We start from the raw sequence: 22287 nt of genomic DNA, 5'->3' as shown, positions 1-22287 counted from the left end.
GGTTATGCATGTATTGGAATCCACTCTGCCGGCTGTGGCAGTGTTCCTTTACACCGCCAAGGCTTTCGATTCTATCTCCTGGTCTTATATGTTTGCAATTTTGCATCTCATGGGGGTACCCTGTAGTTTTACCAATTGGATAAAATTGCTTTACACATGTCCTACTGCGCGGGTGAGGGTCAACGGTAGCTTATCTGATATAGTCCACATTTATCGCGGTAAGTGGCAGGGTTGTCCGTTGTCCCCCATAATATTTACACTCATCCTGAAACCACTGGCATGCATCCTGCGGCAGCGCTATGCTTGGGCTGCTCTGCGATTCCTCCAGCGCCCGCTGGCAGTATCCATGTATGCCGACGACATGGTGCTGTACGTGCGTGAGCCTGCCCTGCACTTAGCACCCCTCGTTAGGGAATACATCCGTTTTGAATGGTTCTCTGGTCTTGGTATCAATTGGTCCAAATCAATGATCCTTCCCCTTATGGACTGCACATCTCCTCTAGACCTGGACTTCCCCTTGGTATGGTGTACCGGTACAGTAAAGTACCTGGGTATATGGCTCCATAGAGATCCACAAGTGGTAGTGCGGGCTAACTATGGCACAGCCATTACACGGCTCGAGGGGCAACTAGCTCGCTGAATCAAGCTCCCCTTGTCCTTTGCTGACCGCATAGCGTTAATAAAAATGGTAATACTTCCGCGTTTTCTGTATCTCTTTTTAAATATTCCTGTTCCACTGACGCGTCACTTTTTTACTACACTCCGCTCCCTCCTGATTACCCTAGCATTGGGGGGCAAGAAATCTCGCCTCCAATGGGAGACACTTACGTTACCTTACGAGCGGGGTGGTTTCACAGCGCCTGATTTTCATCTCTACTACTGGTGTGCACAGGCCCACTATGCATTTTATTGGCAGCAGGATCCTGCCTACATTCCTCACGTGGCAGTAGAGGCAGGAGCCGTTCACCCAATACCACTCAAGGCCATGATATTGAACACACATACAGTTTTTGATAAGGGGGAGTTTGACACAGTTCAAGCTACGGCTAAAGCTTGGCAAGACCTGGGAAAGCGAGCGCAGAAGTTGCCATTGTATGCACCCAACATGCCACTTTTTACATCATACAGATCTCTCGGTTACTACTGAGTCAGGTGCCCTAAAGACCCTTAAAGAAATGAACATGTTCAAAATGGCGGATGTGTTTCCTGGCGGCCAATTCATTGCCTCGGCGGCAGTGGCAAAGGGCAGCGGTTTCAATGCTATGCATCTTTTTATTTATACTAGACTGCGGTCTACCCACAATTTCCTGCGGAGCCACCTGCGCTCGAGGCACTGCAACTTTTATATACCATCACTTCTCGGGTGAAGTTGGTCACTAGATTATATTGGGTATCACAGAGGGAAGTGGCCCCATTGGGATTAACTGCATTAGATAAGTGGAACGCAGTCTTACCACATCCCATATCTGAGGATGACTGGGCGGAATGCTGCCGCCTGACGGGGCACTTAACAGCAAACGGTAATTTGAGGATGGTTCATTTTAAGTATTTACACCAGCTGTATTATACACCTGCCCAGCTGTATAAGTATGGTCTGCGGGACTCAGATGCCTGCAGGCGATGTGGTGCGCTTAACTCCGATTTCTATCACTTGGCATGGGACTGTCCTAGGGTGTACTCATATTGGGATTCTGTTGTAAAGCTTGTACACTTGATGGTTGGCCTTCCTCTTACCTGTACTCCCCAGTTGTGCCTTTTGGGCCTGGTCACTTGTGTCAAGGCTTCACACAGAAGGTTTGTGGCGATTGCATTACTGATGGCCAAGCGAAGAGTTTCTATGTGTTGAGGGAGTAGACGGGATCCTACCACTAAACTATGGCTGCAAGACCTGAGTTACTGTTGTGATCAGTTTACATATTATGCAGAAGAATTGCCTATGTCATTGAAACCTCTGTACATTTGGACTCCCCTTACAACTTACTTGCCGGCTATCGTCACTATATGAGATCCTGTTTTTCCGGGAGGAGGGAATGTATATGCGTTATATTCCTCTGTGAGGCAACATACTCCCTTTTCTTACTGTTTCCTCTTGGTGCAGGTGCTTCCGGGATGCCCCCCCTTTGTATTTTCATCCAGCGAAGTACCCTCCTTATGATTGTCTCTGTAGCCCTGTCATGTGTCAATCAGAATTGACAGCCTCATTGTAATGTATCAATATCGACCCGAATGCCATGTACTGTATGCCTTTATCTTGCTCTTTGTTCTTTTTGAAAATGATAAATAAAATTGAAAGAAAGAAAAAAAAATAATAATTTCTCGCAAACTACTGAACGGATTTACACCAAATAACTGAAAGGCTACCTTTCTGCTAAATTTTGTTTTACTTCGTCCAGCATTTTGGGCTGCAGGCATGCCTAAAGACTCTATGGGAATTAACTTGGGAAATGTACTTTTTTTTTACCCCCTCCCCTTTTTCACGGCCCCCGTTTGATGGATCATCCCAAAACTTTCCATGCACAACTAGAATCACTGAGTCACTTTTTTGTGAAGATTTGTGAAGATTTGTCAAACGGCGCCAAAGATATAGGCAAGTCAAAAAACGCTTTTCCTGTGGAAACATGGTCCTAACTATAACTGCCTACTGGCAACCGGCAGTAGGTAATCTATATGTATTCACTGAAGAAACCAAAGGTTACAGGGATGTTATAGTTAGGTTAACGTTTTACCCACACAAAATCATCAAAATTCAGCAGTTCTAGTTATATTTATAGTTATACTTATGTTAAACTATAACTTCTGGCCTTAAGCTACTTAACTGCTTGAGTTATAGTTTCTTCAGATAAGTATAACTATAACTGATTAATTCCTATGGTTTTGTGTGGGTAAAATGTGAACCTAACTATAACGTCCCTGTAACCTTGGTTTTTTTCTGTGATTTCTTTTTTTTTAAACATAAAGTAATATATAATTGGATCTGCGGGGATCCGCATCTCTAGATATACAAATTTTTATTTCTTTAATAACTCCAAAACTACTGAACACATTTACACAAAATTGCAAAAAGGGCTCTTTCTGGAGCAAAAGCTAGCTTTCTGCGAAATTTGGTGTAAATCTGTTAAGCTGTCCAGCCTGTAATTGTGTTAAAAAAAATGCAAATTTCAAATGGAGATTGCATAGGAAAAAAGATTTTGGGACACCCTCTTTTTCTCATCCCCCCGCTTAACGAATCACCCCGAAATTTTCCAGACAGAAGCTCAACTAACTTGCCTTATTAGTTTTAAACATTTTGTGAGGATTCGTCAAACGGTCCCAAAGTTATTAGCAAAACAAAAAATGGTTTGTCTATGGGAAACGTTGGTCCTAAGTGTAACTACCTTCTTGCTATCACCAGTAGGTAATATAATATGCCACTGCAGTCAAAATGAATGTGGCCTAATAACACATTATTTAGAACTGTACTAAAACACATTTATTACTGCAAAGGTCAACTTAGAGTTAATTACCAGAGTCGAGTAAAGTTGACATGGGGAAAAAAACTGTTTAAAGCCTCACACATTGCACAGTATGATTACTTGACACATGGAAACAATTATGCTAAATTAGTTTATCATACTGTACAAAATGAGTTTATCATACTGTCCACATTTGACCCCTTGCATCTGGTTTAGGTTAAATATATTTTTGACACTCAGAAAGTATGTCAATCAATCAATCAATCAATCAATCGCATTTATAAAGCGCGCTACTCACCCATCAAGGGTCTCAAGGCGCTGGAGGGGGGGGGGGGGGAGGTCAGTGCTCGAAGAGCCAGGTCTTGAGCTGCCTTCTGAAGGAGAGGTGGTCAGGTATGGTGCGAAGGTGGCTGGGCAGAGAGTTCCAGGTCTTCGCTGCTAGAAAAGAGAAGGATCTTCCTCCGGCGGTGGCTTTGCGGATGCGGGGTACGGCTGCCAGGGCCTGTCCGGTGGAGCGCAGAGTGCGTGGGGGAGTGTAGAAGGAGACGCGGTTGTTGATGAGTTTGGGTCCGAGGTTGTGAAGGGCTTTGTGTGCGTGGGTGAGTAGTCGGAAGGTGATCCGGTTGTTGACTGGTAGCCAATGGAGTTTTTTCAGGTGTCCGGAGATGTGGTGGTGGCGAGGGATGTCCAGGATGAGTCTTGCGGCAGCGTTCTGGATCCGTTGGAGTTTCCTCTGCAGCTTGGTGGTGATGCCGGCGGACAGGGTGTTCCCGTAGTCCAAGCGGCTGGTGACGAGGGCGTGGGTGACGGTCTTCCTGGTGTCGGTGGGGATCCAGCGGAAGATCTTGCGGAGCATGCGGAGGGTGTTGAAACATGCCGAGGTCACCGAGTTCACCTGTCTGGTCATGGTGAGGGAAGAGTCCAGGATGAAGCCGAGGTTGCGCGCGTGGTCGGTGGGTTGGGGAGTGCTGCCTAGGGCGGGGGGCCACCAGGAGTCATCCCATGCGGTGGGAGTGGGGCCGAGGATGAGGACCTCCGTTTTGTCTGTGTTCAGTTTCAGACGGCTGTCTGTCATCCAGTTCGCCACTTCCTTCATTCCTTCATGTAGTCTGGTCCTAGCTGATGTGGGGTTGTTAGTGAGGGATAAGATGAGCTGGGTGTCGTCGGCGTATGATATAAGGTCGTGTCCGTGTTTGCGTGCGATGTTCGCCAGGGGGGTCATGTAGACGTTGAAGAGAGTGGGGCTGAGGGAGGATCCTTGAGGTACGCCACAGATGATCTCCGTGGCTGTGGATCTGAAGGGGGGAAGGCGGACTCTGAGTCCTTCCGGAGAGGAAGGAGACGATCCATTCCAGGGCCTTGCTTCTGATGCCAGCGTTGCTGAGGCGGCGTATCAGGGTGCGGTGGCAGACCGTGTCGAAGGCTGCAGAGAGGTCCAGGAGTATGAGGGCCACGGTCTCTCCCTTGTCGGTCAGGGCTCTGATGTCGTCCGTTGCTGCGATCAGGGCGGTTTTGGTGCTGTGGTTGGCCCTGAAACCGAACTGTGTGGGGTCGAGGGAGTCGTTGGTTTCCAGGGCGTTGATGAGTTGAGCGTTGACGATTTTCTCAATCACTTTGGCGGGGAACGGCAGGAGAGAGATGGGCCGGAAGTTTTTGAGTTTGGTGGGGTCTGCTGTAGGTTTCTTTAAGAGGGCGTTGAGCTCTGCGTGTTTCCAGCTCTCCGGGAAGGTGGCGGCGGTGAGGGAGGCGTTGATGATGTCTCGGAGGTGCGGTGCGATGATGTCGTCGGCCTTGTTGTAGATGTGGGGCGGGCAGGGGTCCGATGGGGATCCGGAGTGGATCGAGTTCATTATGCGAGTGGTCTCCTCGGTGGTGGTAGGGTTCCAGGTGAGGATGGTGGTGGTGTCGGTGGCGGGTTCCGGAGGGGGGCTTGTGTCGGCGGTCGGGAAGCTGTTGTATATGTCGGTGATCTTGTGGTGGAAGAAGGTTGCGAGGGAGTCGCAGAGGTCCTGTGAGGGAGGGATGGAGTTGTTTTCTGCTTCCGGGTTGGAGAGCTCTTTGACGATGCCAAATAGTTCCTTGCTGTTGTGGGCGTTGTTGTCAAGTTTGTTCCGGTAGGCTGTCCTGTTCACCAGCTGATACACCTTGAATTCCCTGGGCATTTTCACCTCTCTGGCAGGTAGAGGCCTTAAAGAATAATGCCTATGGACCTTATGTATTCACTGGGGCCCAAATCTGTCTTCCGCAGGTGGGTCCTTCCCTTTCACCAAACGATCCCTTTAAACCTTGGCTTACAATGAAGTCCTGGCAGAAACCAGTGTCATGGTCTTAACAATGTTCAGCACTACAGGTAAGTTGCTCCTTCTCTTATCGCCATATGCTTGCTCCTTGTGATCTTTCCTTGTTTTTACAGAAACCAAAACTGAAAGCCTTGTTGTTCAGCCTTCTGCAAGCAAGTCGAACCTGACTGCCTTAATTACTGCTCCCTGATAAAGAATCAAAGTGCAGTTGGCAAAAAAGTATTCTCTTCCGCCAATTTGGCATTGTGTTTTCTGAATGCTGTTTGTTGGGGGAGATACGCCCATGCCCTCTAAGATGTTGTGAGCAAAATGTTGTCCACCCTCCCTGAGGAGTTTCGAAATAACTTTGCACTGACTTTTCTTGAAGGGAAGGATGTGGCAAGTACGTTTTACGGGTTAGGCTTGACACCTGTCTGTGTGGGTCACTGTGTAGGCACTAGTGTAGTGATTTGCTATCATTCCTAGATGTGTGCTACAGGCTTCTCTGAGGACATGCATGCATCCCTTATAAATACGACTTTTAAAGGTTCCAGACTGTCCGTATCTAACATGTATTTAGCTTTGGAGATGTTCAATAGCTATGTTATGGGCCGCTCCTTGAGCTTACTATTCCTGGCCTGCCAATTCCACCAACAATTGGTAGTTCAGAGGTTACTCCTGAGTCCTGTCTTTCCACCAGAGAGACTAAATATCAAAAAGGGAAGAAGAAGCAAAGATTATTGATCCCACTCTGCTTCCATATGTGTATATCAAAATCATCAGAGGGGTTGGGATCATGCGATTTGGGAGGACCCCCGAAAGAAACTCTGCGGGACCTTCAACAACTACTTTCTGTTAGTGGTATGTTTTCGCCACTGACATACTGGTAGTCAATAGTTTCCATCATAGGGTCTTTTCCTCCACCAGGAGGGAGGGCTTCTTTCCGAAGATGATGGCCTCTGTCTTATCTGAGTTGAGCTTGAGGCAGTTAATCTTTATCCAGGTGGCGATGTTAGCCATGGTGTGTTAGAAGTTGGCCCTTGTGGAGTCAGCATCTTCTGTGAGGGATAGGACGAGGTGGGTCTCGTCGGTGTAGGAGATGATGTTGACTTTGTGGGTGCGGACGATGACTGCCAGAGGCGTCCTGTAGGTGTTGAAGAGGGTGGGGCTGAGGGAGGATCCTTGAGGTACGCCCCATAGGATGCCTTTGGGTGCGGAGGAGAAGGGTGGTAAGTACATCCTCTGTGTTCAGCAGGAGAGGCAGGAAGAGATACAGTTGAGTGCATTGCCCTGGATGCCGATGTGGTGGAGTCTGGTGATCAGAGTGTGGTGGGAGATGTTGTTGAAGGCTTCTGAAAGGTCGAGGAGGATGAGGGCTGCTGTACCACCTTGGTCGAGAAGGCATCTGATGTTGTCATTTGTTGCAATAAGAGCGGTCTCGGTGCTGTGGTTTGGTCGTAAGCCGAATTGGGAAGGGTCGATCAGGTTGTTGGTCTCGAGGTAGTCCATGAGCTCGTGGTGGATGGCTTTTTCCAAGACTTTGGTGGGGAAGGGGAGAAACGAGATTGGGAGGAAGTTTTTGAGTTTGTTGTGGTTGGCAGAGTGTTTTTTTCAGGAGGCGCTTGACCTCTGCGTGCTTCCAGACGTTTGGCACGGTGGCTGTGGTGATGGAAGTGTTGAGGAGTTCAGAAACTGTAAATAAAATAATAAATATCAATAGCTAAAAAATGTCTGGATCCAGTCTGGCGCCTAGGGGAATTCAAAAAGTGAAGAGTCTGCAGTTAAATACAGTATCCATCAGAAAGAGCATTACTGAAGGTGAATTACACTAAAGAGTTGAAATTTGTGCCCTACCATTTGAACTTGTAAAAATTGTAAGATATTGAAGTTATACTGCAATAAAATGTACTGCATTATGGTGGATAATCTTCCTTTTCTTGATGCATAATTTAGCGACCTGTAGAGCACATTTGGTCCACCTCTGCAACATCATTTGTGTGGCCCTGATTACAAGTAAACCATTAAATTCTGAACACTGTGCCAACCCATGGTTGTGTGAGATTGGAATTATGAGATGTGTGATAATGACCGCACCGGTTGCCATTCTCACCAGGCAAATTCTGAGACTGGTGGATTTCGATGTGGAATGCACCAGTTCTGCATATAATTCCTCACTTTTAAGAGGAAAACGTAAAATATATGATATGGACCGCATCCGGTAAAAAAAAAAATGCACCCTGGTGTGTCGCTATGTAATGGATCCCGGTCTGTTAAATACTTTGTTTCATTCAGATCCACTTGTAAGCTGGGCCCAAGTTTACAGTTTCTGGAGGGCCTTTTGCATCATAGTAAAAAGTGTGTTCCTGCAGGTGATTTGAGAGAAAGAGTTTCTCTTTCTCCCTCATTTGAATTATATACTTTTTTTTTTTTTTTTACATTTTCATGTTTTCCTCAGTGTGGAGATGTTTTGTGCATAGCATCACAAGATATTAAGGAGGGGTGGTCATGGTACCTGGTTTCGCCCCATATTTCTATCTTTGGTAGTGAAGGACTGCCCCGCCCTGTCTTTTTTTTATTTTATTTTTTTTTATTTAGTTTCTTTGTCAGTAATGGGTTGATGGGAGAGGTTAACATGGCTTTGTTGTTGGAGATTTTCTTATTTAGGTGCCTTTTATTACCCAGGTTATGTGTTCTATAAATGGGGTGTAAGCTGAAGGCAGGAAAGTGTTCTTGCACTTGTGCAGTTGCCCAGTTTCAATTGGATCTGTTGCAATACCAGTTTTTGGATATTGAATAGTATATGCCCTGAAGAAAATCCAGGGAAATTATAGTATGCCTAACTATACTCTAATGACTAGTTCATACTTTAATGACTACCTTCAAGTTGTTTGGTTTTTCATTGCAGTTAGTTACTTACTGTTTTCTCTTCGCTGGCTTCCCATTGAAGCTAGGTCAATCTGCAAGACTGCCTGCATCACCCATAAAGCCATACACACCTCCACCCCTCGCTACCTGGACAACAAACTCAAATTATCAGGCAACTCCAGACCTTCACGCAATGCTGAAAACTTACTTCTCGAACCTCCTACTTACAAAAGAGAAAGATTTATGGTTCAATCTTTCTCGGGTAATGCAATGAGAATTTGGAACTAGTTAACTGCAATCCTTCGGACCACCGCCTCTTGCCGGTCTTTCAAAACCGATCTTTAAACTCTTCTCTTCCAAAGACACTCCCAGGAATACTTCAACCCAGGTCATGACCCTCATGGCCGTATGGCATTGACATGAGCTCAATTTGGTAAATATGTATTCTATACTTGTTTGACCTCAATTATGCCACCTTCCATTTGTATAATCGTGGTTGTATATGTAACTTGTTAATAAGTAAACTTCATCATGAGTACCTTATGTAACTTGCTTCGTTCTATTGTAAAGCGCTCTGACACCTTTGGGTAATGTTCCTGCTGTATACAATTGCATCAAATAAATAAGTAAATAAGTGTCTAAATATCAAGGCCAGCTACAGGACCCAATAGAACCCATTAGCAGCTGGTCAAGTGGCATTTCCAGCAGTGTTTTAAAGTGTGACTAACATATATGCAAGAACTGGCCTGTCCATGTACATGCATGTGTGTGACGCCTGGAATGTTCCCGTAGCGGCCCTTGTATTTGTTTTATTTTGTGTGTTAGAACGCTTGACTGGCCTGTAAATTGCACCCAATATAAAACCTTTTGAAGGCGTGTTTTTATAACCCCTTTTCCAGCGTCTCAGGCCTCCCACTGTCTTTTCAGTTTTTCTTCTGTTTCCATTTCTCTTTGGCCCCCATCTCCCCGACCCCGTGCACTTGTGAGAGGTTTATGGTCCAGCAGGGGTGGGCAGAAGCCCCTCCGAGCAGAGCTCGCAGCCCCCATTCCTTGTAGTTTCTTGGAGGTGAGGTTCGCTTTTGTCTTCCCTCGGCCAATGCGAACCTTCCTCGGAGCATCTGTCACTTTTGGGGACAGGAAGATGGATGCGTCTCAAGTGAACTGCTGGGGGCGGGAGGAGGGGGTAGCAAATGGCCAAACTAAGAAAGGACTGGGTTGGGTGAGGGGCGGAGAGGAGAGCGGGCACTGCTGAGGTGACAGACAAGAAATAAGAAATGTAAGAAATAAGGACGCGGTGAAGGGAGGACCGAGATGATTCAGGGGTCATGTTCTGAAGGTTCCGGAAATCCCGCTTCTCTGTTGACGTGGGTGGTGTGCCTTCCTCCTGGTGAAGAACACGCCTTTGGATTTTGACGACTGTGGCCGGGTGAAAGATTTGGAGTATACGGTGGGACAACTGATGCCAGCAAAAGAAACAGCCTCTCTGACTATCGAGTCGACTGTCAGACACTCACAGACCTCTACCTGAATCGGTGAATTGTCCTGGAAACCTGTAAGTCCTGGATTTACAGTAAATTGGTATAGAACAGAAAGACTGCCGTGCTGTTGGACGTAGCTAACAAACCTGGCAGGCTTTCCGTGCCTGTGCTGGTCAATCTAGGCCCCTGGCGGAGTCGCTGGCACTCGAGAGTGATATGAAATGATATAGCCTTGCTCCATTGCTAGGGATGTATATAATGCCTTAACAGGCGCAGCCCGGGTTATTGCTCAGGCGCTGTGAGACCTGTCCCCGTGGAAATGGTCAGACACCAAGTGTGTCGCCTCGTGTCTTTTTACATCTCCTCAGCTGGTCTAGGGATTTGTACACATGTGTAGTTCGTCTTTTGTGCAATGCAGAGTACATGCACAGCACTATAAAATTAATATATACAGAGGGGTCGGAGGGATATTTATTTTGCACCAATCACTTACCGGTTTTAATGTAAGGGTTGTAGATGGTGGGTTGCGCATGCCTTGTTTTCATTTCCATTATAATGACTAATCCTTGCTTTGTCCCTGTGCTCAACTTTGGCTGTATTATAGTGCATGCACTTCACTTAGCCAGTTGTGAGATTTGGAATAGCGCTCTTTCATTCGTGTAAGCACGCATACATATATTGTGTGATATATCCACATTAAGAACCAAATAATAGTGATTCCAGTGGAGCCAGCATTTGCTTAACTTGTAATTTATCCAGGTACCTTTTTGAAATACCGATTGACCATGTTTAGTGTATATATCCCTTACAGCATCACGTCGCTAAATTGCATACTCATTTGCATTTAGACAACTATGTTATCGTTTTGTGTAAATCCAATCACACCGTTCACATACATGGTACTTGATAAATCCGCATGCTTGTGTTTTTGTCTTCCTTTAAATAGTGGCTTGCCCGTTTTAGGTATTTCTTTTCATTCTGTTGTCGCATTTTCTGTTGTTTTCGTCCTTAGTGTATTACGTGTTCTGGTTTCATGAGCGAGAGGAGCAGAGGGCGATGCGGGTTTTTCTGAAGCCGAGTAGGAGTGTATTTTGAGGAACAGGGGGGCATTACTGAGGCTGGAAAGGATGTCTTTGGGCTCCGTGAAGGGGCTGCCGACGGTGGTGCCCAGATCCGCCCAGCTAGGAGGCGGTGCCCTGGCCGCTCCGTCCCTTCAGTGGCGCCCCTCGTCCACTGCACGGATAAGCTGCAGTTCCCAATAACAAAGGCTAGGGGGCGTGCGTCGGGCGCCGCCGGGAGGGAGGCCGCGACCGGGGACGGAGGGCCCGCTTGCCACTCCGGCAGTAGAGCCCAGCTGCCCCCGGCATGTGAAGCAGCAGCGCCCGCTGCACGGAGAGGAGTCCCGCCCGCGGTGGCATTAGTGGCGGCGTGGTGCAGCAGTCTGGACTTTGCCATCTGTGATACTCTGGGGGCTGAGCTGCCGCGCGCCCCTTCTCTCCCACCAGGGCCCTGGCCGCGGGGGGCTCTCATCTGCAGACCTTTGCGCTCGCGGGGAGGTGAGAGTGCGTGGTGTGTGCTGCTCAAACGGATTCTTCCATCGGACCCCAAGCGGAGGTACAGTAGAGAAAACCTATTTACTGTTTTATTTAAGAAAACGTAAAATGAGTATTTACTTTCATGGGGCAGGTGACCTCTCAGTGCACCCGAAATTCCCTGTATAATTGAGTAGGTGAGCTGGAATTATATAAACGCGTTAACAGATTACATTACTGAAGCCAACAACGGGGTTGCCCTTTCAGAACGATGCCTAGGAATATTTGCCAGGAGAATCTCCTCCCACATTTTGAAAAGTTGTCACGTTATAAATGTAAAGGCACAGAAGTGAGTGCGTGGATTTTAGAGGGTGCCGGCAGTTTGTCGTCTTGGGAAATTAAGAGCGGAGCTGCCCTTGGTTGTCGCCCTTAGGATGTGCGGATTTCGCATGGACGCTTCGGGTCAGGCGGGGCTCTGACCTGGAGCTTGAAGGATTTGTCCGTCTGTGACCTTAAGGGAGAGGCCGTGGCAGTGCGGTTCCTTGGAGTGAAGTGTGCACCCGACGTGTTCAGCGGCGTTGGTGCTTGGTCGCTGATGCTTGAACTAGATAGGCAGCCAGACCCAGGGTGCTTCATGCTGTATACCCATCCTCGCGTTTAAAGCACTCTTGTGGCTGTGACTTTACTCCAAGTACACAGAGAGATCTCTCGGGACAAAACCCTTTGCATCAGTTCCGGACGCCGACGGGCGCTTGGAGTTGCCCTTTCGTCACCTTAAACTCAACTTCTGAAGAGTATTTTATTGAATGTGTGAATGGTTGTAAGTCTATGCTGTCAAGTGATTCATTTTCACTACTGATGAGATGGTGAGTTCGTGTGCCTGCTGCAAAGACACGTGTGACTTGGTTCAAGGAGGCCACGTGTAGTATTTAATTTTACTGTCGTTGATTACATTATGTTATGTTATCGCCGCGCTTGCGTTTAAGCGCTACACAAAACAGTGATTCATAATAGCTGTGTGCCACTTATAAACATGAGTGTGTGCCCAGTGGGCCAGGGCAGAGCGTGGCCTTCTCGCTCCTTTGGTCACTCCTGGCGCACCTCTTTAACAGTGCGTGACATCGCTGGCTGGCAGCTCTGTGCCTACGTTGGCATCAAACCCGCCTTGGCACGTGTGTTAGCCGGAATGGGTATCGAGAGTTGTGTTGGCGGTATAAAATCAAAGGAAACACACTGTCTGTTTTATGTTAAGTACCTTCTGGCAGCTTTATCAGCAGCTAATCTTTTAAAATGGCGGCGGGGCCCGCCCCGCGAACAAAAAGGCAATTCTCATTTTGATTCCGTCAAATAACTGAATGCACAGCCGCCAAGGGCCTCCCCGGGAGACGAAGATGCTCTTTTCAGATGCAGATGTCCATCTATATGTAGCTTAACTGTGGCGTTAAACCCGTTTCCAGGCGTTCTTAAGTTGGCCAGTTTGTCAGACAAAGGAAATGAAGAACAGTGAATCGGTATGCCCAGGATCACACAGTGTGGTAAATCCGGAGACACAGCTAGAAATGATAGTAGCAAAACCAAATCTCCACTCAAGCGTTTTGAAGTTGCCAGCTCTTAGCATCTTAATTATCTAATTTCGTTGCCCCTCTCTTCGCCAAAAATTAAAATACGAGGTAGTGGCCAGTGGCTAAGCTTCCATTGGTGTTGCAGGTGCGGTGCACCGGGGCCCAGAGGCAAGAGGGGCCCAGTGAACCCGATTATTGTTGCATTTTATCATTCAGACAGCAGCCAGGGGCTCATTTCCGTCCAGGCACTAGGGCCTATATAACACTTTCTATGCTACTGTTAGTGCTCCATCGGTTGCCTTGCATTTTATTAGCCTGGCCCTGTAGCTGCAAGGAGACGTATCTGCGTAGACCTGTTATCAATAACACTCACCTGAAGAACGTCCCTGTTCTGAAGCCAGCAGTATCAGCCAGGTTTGAAAATGCTAATTTCAAAACATGCCTTTTGTAATTGACTTTGCTTTACAGTCAAAAGCGCGGGCTGAGACGCCAACGGTGTCGCCTTGTAAATGATGCAGCTAAGTTCCTGTAAAAATGAAAGAAAGATTCGCTCCGATTAAAAATAAGTTATTTCGTGAACATCTCTGTTACATTAAACCACGTCACTCCCTTGTCATTAGTCGAAAGTAATGTTTTTTAAACATGAACTTTTCCCCACCTGCAATGTCCTGACAACTCCGGCATTAGTGCACCGAGGAACGCCAGTGTCATGTTCACTGTATGTACAAGCAATAGTGTGTACGTAGAACAACTGTCTAGTCAATCAGTTACAATTGTTAATGTATTGCACACATTCTAAACTGAATGTTCACAAGGTGGTCTCGGTTTCGACTTTCGAGTAAACCGAGGCACAGTGAAGTAAAGTCATTTGACAACGATCACACATTTTGTCAGTCAGGGAAGCTATGCTTTTGGTGCAGTTTTCCTGATTAAATATTGTTCTGTTCAGTCACTGGATGAATGTTGAGTTGGACCCAGCGCATAAACCGTCAGAACGTCTTTCTTGTAGAACGTTAAGTAAGGTTAAGGGAAAGCAGGCAACTGATTTTCGTTAAATTTTTTTACTTCTGTCCACTGACTTAAACAGTAAAGAGTGAGAGGGTCAGCACCCCTATGTCAAAAATTACATGCAAACGGAGCACTCACTGGGTTACCACAGGTCTTTAGCGAGACGCATATGAATTGCAGCTCAACTACAGACAAAGCAAAAAAGCATCTTTTAAGATTTTGTATGTCAGATTACATGTGTCTGCTGTTTTTAGCCTTTTAAAACTGCTGTAGGGAGGGGAAAGAAAAGTCAATGCATGAAATGTTTGGCTCGCCAGTCTCTGTGGGACAAAGGGCGCTACCAAAGCCAATTATACACCTCGAGCCTTGCTGGGTGTGCCCCCCTCTAGGGGTGCAGTCGAACAATCCTTGAGTGGCCCTGCTGTAATTACCCTGATACAGTGGTACGGTCTAGCCCGGACCAAAAAAACCTGTCCCGGGTACGAAAAAAGAAAAGCGTCATACATTCACAAATTCCGATCTTAGTCTTTGGGTGACAGTGTTTGCAGGCCTCCGAGGGCACACTTAGGAAGCCATGCGTGCCAAGGGTGCATTTTGAAGCCGCAGAACTGCTCTGCACACCCGCTGCAGCTCTGAAGAGAGTAATGCGTTAGCCATTAGGAGGCCAGCACACGTTGGCTCCAAAAGCCGCCTCCGCTTGTCTGTCATGGCCAGCCCGCCTGGCATTGTCCCGCTGACAGATAGACAAGTCCAGGCGGGCACAGTGTTTTTAATAGCACTCCAGAGACCGAATGAGCGAAAGATTTAAAGAGATACAAAACGGGTGGCGGGGTGATAGAGGGTTGTAATAGGGGAAGGGAGAAGGTGACCGGGAGAGAGAGTTTTGCACGGGTGCCTTCCAGCGCGTGTCTTTGCCAGCTGCCAGTCACCGGTGATGCTGCGTGGCACTGGGCCCGGTGTGTGTAAAAAGGCCATGCATGTGTATACGCTGGTTCTCCCTCCCTGGCCGGGGTCCCGGGGGCGAGCCCTGCAGGCGGGAGCGTTGGCCGCCGCCCTGGTGGGTGTGTCCGCGAATGAGTGTAATCTGCGGTCAAGAATGTCAGAATTCAAGGGTAGGCTGAGTCCAGCCGTGTCAAATTTATGGCCCTTTCCAGGCCATAAATTGCACACGAATCCAGGAGCCCACATTTCTTCGCTGCAGCACCGCACTACTCACTGAATAGGCACATCCTCCTTTTTAAAGGTAATTTTCAATAGGAATGCGACATAGACCATTTAAAATGAACCCTTATTAGTTTTTCAATTGAGTTTCTATTATTTTTTTGATTTATTTTTAACTTTTGAAGACCAGCCCACACCGCTCCCGCAGCCACCCCTCTTGCTCCCGCTAACATTTGCACATGTGTGCAAGGCAGTTTGTTTCGCTGCTCTTCTTCGTTTACTCCTGTCTTCGTTTTGGAAGCATGAATACATTTGTAATCTTGTGTTTTTGTTGCAGGCGGTGTGTGATAGCCCAGGCTTAAGGCAACTTGGCCTCGGGCCTCTCTGATGGCTGTCTCCCCGAAACCAAGATGAATGCATTTCCAACAGACTGAAACCACTGGCAGTAGGTACCGCCTCTTCATAATATGCAATTCTGAACCAGTGCCTGTTTTGTCTTTGATGTTATCTGTCATCTTTTGTTGCGAAACGCACTGCTTTCCCCTTGAGATGTTTTGTCTGCTTTCGACACCTGAATAATATATAAATACAAGTACAGTTACCAGTTAGATTACAGGATGGTTTCTAATTTACCTGTTTTTAGTGTCTGGGTATGCCCTTGTTATTTTGACTCTGAGTGTAAAGTATTTTTTAATACAATCGGCGGTTTAAATTAAAGTGGTAAATGAAGTGCTATTTTGTATACTTAAAAAAATAAATAAATTAGCATGCATTTTTTTTATATATGTGTTAGAGCTAGAATGCATTGTACACGCGCACACATACACACATAAAGTATTGTAGATGTGACGCAAATGATTGTAGATGTGCAGATGTGAGGTATATCATTCATTTGATAACTTTATTTCGGTCAGAGACCATAAAAGCACAGAATAAATTACAAAAAAAAAGTTACACATTTCATTAAAACAATAGAGTCAAGTTAATACAATAATTAAAAGTGAATTAAACTGGTGTTATCAAGGAGACTCATTTGGTAAAAAACAGAATATTTTAAGAAAAACTTTACCTTCTACGCCAAAAACCATGTAAAAAGCGGGACATAGCAAAGACAATTGGGGGGTGAGTGTCATATCTTAAGACCCGTGAGGTATATAATACTGCGAATGTTTCCTTTCTACTCCATGCTTCTCAGTGAATGGACCAGACCCTGCTATTTCATGTTCGACCACGTGCAGATATAATCCTGGTGTATTTTAACATATAAACCTTGCTTCTGGTGTTTTCACACCTTGTTAATGGACTTGCAGCCCTGCCTGTTACTTAAAAAGGTTTCATGTTCGTGGCGTAGTTTCTTGTGACCCTACATGCAGGTCAGATCCAAGTGCTGGTGCTTTTCGGGTTGTGCCAAGGTTGAATGAATGGTTCCTGTAGGAGAGGTGTTGGCGTCATCTGCATGATGGCTTTTCAAAATACTGCTATAGGGCTTGTCCACTGCCAATTAATGCCAGCCGAAATGCCATTATTTCTGTTCCACGTGCACCCCCTTCCCTGCGTGCACTGGAACAGGTGTGTGCGACCCCCCCCCCCACACCCCCCTGTAACCCACCCCCTCCCTCCATTGTCCTTTCTAAGCTCCCTTTACAAACAGCTACATCTAATCTCCTTGCCTCCCTGTTTGCAGGCCCTCAGCCACCTGCCAGAGGCCCTCAAACTGGTTGTAGCAGCAGGTGGACTCCGGGGTGGGAGGGGCCAAGGCCTGCCGGAAGTGACGGTGTGAGATAGCAGTGCGATGGATGGAGCTGTGCAAGTGTGATGATGGAGAAGCAAGTGGCTGGTGAGAGCGAGACATATAGCGAGAGATTGTCAGCCAAGTGACACTGATGTGTAGGTAAGAGGCACCATCATGGTAGGGGAAGAGAAAGTTGCTTGTGCGGGATGATGTCCATGGTGAAAGCCATGAGGAGGAGGGTTGGACAGAATTGTGGGTGAGAGAACAGCACAGCAAGACACCAATCAAAGGGACTGTGACACCAGAGTCAGCCTGACAGAAGATGCCGGAGGTCAGAGAGCGGCTGAGGCAAGAGTGGCAGAGGGGTAAGAAATGGGGGATCTCAGGATTGGACATGAGAAAGAGACACATGCTGAGGGGGGTGAATGAACTTGCGCACAGAGTTAGACCAAGAGACGTCAAGGACAACATAGGTAGCACAGGGTACTTTGAGATGGGCGCCGTCAGTGAAGGACATATGGTGAGAGATGTTCAGATGGAAATAGTTTGGCACAGAATGATGGAGGGAGTTAAGAGTGGGGATCCAGGCTAGGATGGTGTGACGTGGAGCTTGGGGGGCAGGAGTGTTGTGAGGTAAAAAGGGAGAAAAGACATGGACGGGGGAGATGGAAGGAAGACTGACTCCCGGGGTCACCGGGAGGGATAGCCAGATCCAGGGGAAGAGTGACGTCTGAAAAGAAACTGAGATAGGCGACAGAGCGAGGCAAAGCAGTGTACACATAGCGGGCACTCATGTGATTATGCACAAGGGGAAACAGTGGATGATAAAAATGGAGAGAGATGAGGAAATTGAAGACCAGCTCCTACAACAATGTAGAGTAAGCCTTTAGGCTTTTGTGTCAGTTATTTTTGTTGCGGTCAAACAATGCATGTAGAGAACGTCGTACAATTCTCACATAAGCTCAGAAGGAGAAGAAACATTCCACGAATAAAAATATATACATCTCTGCTGTTGAACAAACTCCACATTCGAGTTCCATGGATGACAGAATTGGGTGCAGTTTGCATGTAGTAAATTTGCACTTGCCTGCAGCTGTGGTGATCCACAACAGTTTCAAGCTTCAGCAAATCTTTAATTCTTTGGGAAAAGATGAACTTTGTTAATTAATTTGAGGGAACCCCATTGCTGCTGTGATTGTGCGATCATTTTTTTATTCTCGCTTTATCCTCATTTTGATGGTTGCTGTTTGAGCGCAGCTATGGGAAGATGGTGGGATTATGTTGGGGATGGTAGCGAGGGTTAGAGCCTTGGGGATGGGTAGTGGATGTTGGAGAGTTGGGGATGGAAGGGATAGTGGCGGTGATTGTAAGCATGGCCACTGGTTGGGTTGAGCGCTTCGATGGTATTATGGCGATACTGATGATTGAGGGCGGTGGCTGGGTGTGGTTGTCGGCTAGTATGATGCTGGTATTGCATTTTGAAAGGTAGTGTTGAGGCTGAGATAGTATCAAAGTGTTTGTGAGTTGATGGCTGGGTTGGGGTGGGATGAAAGCTTGCATAATTCAGGGTGGGAGCTAAGTTTAAAGCACGGATGAAGCTGGTGGGGAATGGAATTTGCATCTTGGATGGTGTAGAGCTGGGTGTTTGCAGGCTGGTGGTTCGGTTAGTGAATGTGGCACTGGTGGGAGGGTGTTGTGTTGGGACCTGGATTGTGGCAAGATATTAGTGAGGGTTGGTGGCTGGGTGAGGGGTGATAGAAGGGTAGGGTGGTTAGTCTGAAGATCGTGGCGAGTATGAGTGGTCGTTTGAATAGTTGTGGGGTGGGAAAGTGTGTTGGCAGGGGGTGTGGAGAAACGTGGGTGGGTTATTTTCTGTGTGTTCTGTCTTGGAGCTCCACTTCCCTCATTGTGTGCCAGTGTCAAGGGGCTCGGCGCTGTCATGTGGCCACAGATATATTGCTGGTTTATGGCCGGTTGTATCCTGGGGTAACGCTGGGGCACCGGGGGGGCAGCGCGGGGTCATTGTCACAGCCTCTGGCTCTGTTCCTCTGTGTTTGGGCTGTTGCTCCACAGATGCGAGATCTCCCTGCACGCCCCACAGTCAGCAACGTTTCAATCGTAACATCTGGAGCAGAAGTGTAAGTGGCGGGAGGAGGAGGGGGGACTGAAAGGAACTGTTGCATTTGGTTTCACCAAAGCAAGGAAGGAAGCCGCATTAGGCGCTGCGGTCGGGGGCAGATTCTGTGGCTCCTGACGCTAGGCGCTAACAATTGGGGAGGTCAAAGGACAACTGAGTGGGGTCAACGAGACACCGTGGGGTGTATTTTGTGACTGTGTAAAAAGGGGGAGCCTGCTGAGGCCACGTCGGAGTCCCTCGAAGCGCCTGTGCCGTGAGAAAGGGTTTATTGGCCTGTGGGCGCCGAGCGCGGCTTTATCTGAGGAATGCCTGCTTTTGTCGAAATGAAAGGCTAACCCGCCCAAACTCTGGCAGCCGTGAGCGTGCTGTTAATACCGGCCTGGAAAGGACAGTTGAGGGGCTGGAGTGTACTTCGCTTAACCAAATATTTATCATTTCAGTGGCTTTTTGCAGAGAGAAGTGGGTTTGGGGGAGGGTGTGTGGAGGGGGGGGGGGGGGCGTAGAGGAGTAAGCCAAAGCGGTCAGATGGCTTTTTATTTTCTAAGAACACTGCGTCATGCTCTCTAAATATAATGACGAACCCCGCAAAAGATGTGTGTTTTTAAAAGGGTTATTTTGTAAATTAGGAGTGTTGTAGAGGCGCGTGCTGGCGATCTCCGCAACACGGGTCCCCGGAGAGGCACAGAAACGATTAACTCGGTACCTGAAAGTTGCTAGTGAAGTAAAGCAGCATCGGGCCTTGTAGAAGTGCTTGGGTCTCCGCTGACTCATACATGTGTCCGAACTCTTCCCACATAGGCCCCGCTGCATCCACGCACACTTTGAACCATGCATGCATGCATGCATGATCCAGCCTGCAACATATCAGGCATGGTGGAGTGCTATCTATACATTTGTCTAGTAACCGTGACGGTTACATTTCCACTAAGTGGCAAGCCACGGTCAATATTCCAAGTGTACAGCGCGAACAATGGCCTTGCAGTTATCAATGTTTGTTTCACTCCAAACTATACCACATACCACACAATATCGCTGGTCCATTGTACATCCTTCATTCGTGGCCTCACTGTGGTGGCCAGATAGCACCAGATTTAAACTACAGTAGACACTAGCACAACAAGGCTGGAAGTTGCAGAGTGGTCGTCAGCTGACAGAGAGGAACCAGTGTTCTGTGACTTGTTACACGGGGCTTGAGCGTGGCCCGTCATACCTTTGTTCCCGGCTGCTACAGAAGCCAGGCTGATTCTTGAAGGAGGTATATGAATCTGGGTGGGATTGCATTGAAGTGCCTAAAGTACCTCTCTTATGCTCGGCATACCAATGGGATTTAAATGGTCTTCTAACCATGGTCACTAGTTGCCTGCACGAACCCATGGGAGCCATGCCATTCAGTTGTGGACCTGGACAACTGACTTATCTGATGCCAACATCTGACCAAGCAGAGGAAGGAAATCCGAATCCCACTCTGCACCTGAATTAGAGGGTGCAGAGATTATGGGGGTCTTTGGAAATGTAAGTAGTTAATCACTTTACTAATCATGTACCGAGATACATGAGCACAAGGCGGCGATTTGGGAATTCTTCCTTGCTCATTCACAAACCTCCATATGCGGCAGAAGTTGCACCTACTTCATACCCCGGTTTAGATGAATCACTACCTCCAAGCCAGAGACTCTTCAAAGGCTAGGTGTGGTGAGGTCCCTGAAATTCTGTCTGTGGATGCCAGGTTTTACAGCAAGGAGCTTCCTGTGCTGTCATCGGTGGTGCTGGGGGTGAAGGGGGGCGAGTAGGGCTTGCGCGCCAGCCTTGCCACCCATACATGCTCAGCCGCCCTCTCAGAAGATTTATTTACTCACTCGGTCACCACCAGCACACCTTCAGTGGCTTTCTGGAGTCATAGTCCATAGACTGAATCACAGTGGTGACCCACAAGCCCCAGAGCCGAACACCTGGTCCATGGGTGTCAAACTGGTCAAACAGTGGATTAGGACATCGAGCTATCAGTATCTCTGCCTGATCACCACCTTCTGTCGCCACTTGCCTTGTGGTCGATTTTGTTTTGTAATCCCCTTAAATGTTGGTGGTGGTGGTGGTGGTATCTAGCGGAATGGACAAAGACTCTTCTATACTGTTAGTTTAAGGTGTGCTCCGTTAACAGTGACCCGTCCGGTTGTGCTGAATGATCCTTGTTAGGTTATGGAGGTGGCGCACAAGCGTGGACAGGGCGCGCTAGGGACATGACCAGGGCACACCAGAGGACCGTCCATGTGCTTTTAGTTTCACTCAGCTAGGCCTTTGGCAAGACTTCTGGATCTGCCCGTAAAGTTAAACATGCCTTGCTTGCCATGAAGAGGCACACAGTACATAAGATGAGCAGCCTTCATAACACAGCCAACAAGATGGCGTCAGTAAGTTAACCGTCGCGGTGATCTGAAGGTCACGAGTTCGAATCTCGGAAAGGCAGCCTTGACCATTCATTCATCCCTTCCCAGGACAGTAAATTTAGTACTTTTAATTTGGGTAATAGTACACCTTTTAGTTGAAGCGCGCAGTTAAAAATAGGTTTACATTATTGTTCCATCGCTTGCATGACTGGCCCAAGCTATACCATAAACATCCCAACCCTGCACCCACTTTATCAGTGAGAGCTGGAAATTTTGCTTGAACATCTAGGCAACATCAGTTTTCACCAAGGATCAGCCGCTGATGTGCTTTAGTGATTAACATCAAACGCCCAAAGAATGGCACAAACTCAGGACGTGGCGATTTAAATATGGCCAACCAAATAACGAAACGCGACTGTAGGGTCAGGTGACACAAACCTCTTGGCTGAAACACCATACCAGCTCAACACACGGTGCGTGTTTACAGATTTGTATGAGAGGAATTCCTAATTTTCTCAAATAAAAGCAATATGTGTCCGAAATGGAAGGCTCGTGCTGCCCCCTAAAAAAGAGGCGCGGTTGTTCGGAAGTCAATGCGATTGTCCCGAAATAATGGAGCCGAGGTGCAGTTTTAACTGCATGACGGCACGAGCACCTGAGGTCTTTGGGGGTGGGCGGGATGGGCCAGATAATGGCG

The 22287-nt window shown here is 47.5% G+C and overlaps 1 protein-coding gene across 8 annotated transcripts in view; it reads left to right on the top strand.

Annotated features, from left to right (window-relative positions):
• The window catches only part of GREB1L (GREB1 like retinoic acid receptor coactivator), a 492334-nt gene that overhangs the window by 172794 nt on the left and 297253 nt on the right, over positions 1 to 22287 (top strand). For 3 of the 8 annotated variants that reach the window (XM_085605797.1, XM_085605793.1, XM_085605789.1), the window contains exons 1-2: positions 11348 to 11688; positions 15675 to 15782. The gene's annotated coding sequence lies outside the window, so the exon portion shown is untranslated. Of the gene's footprint in view, positions 1 to 9900; positions 10149 to 11347; positions 11689 to 15674; positions 15787 to 22287 lie in introns of those variants that run through there. The other 5 variants (XM_085605796.1, XM_085605792.1, XM_085605794.1 and 2 more) reach the window with 3 other exon arrangements.

The sequence above is a fragment of the Triturus cristatus genome, chromosome 5_1 (genome assembly GCF_964204655.1).
Source record: "Triturus cristatus chromosome 5_1, aTriCri1.1, whole genome shotgun sequence".
NCBI classification, from domain to species: Eukaryota; Metazoa; Chordata; class Amphibia; order Caudata; family Salamandridae; genus Triturus; species Triturus cristatus.
This window is presented reverse-complemented; position numbering and strand designations above follow the sequence as displayed.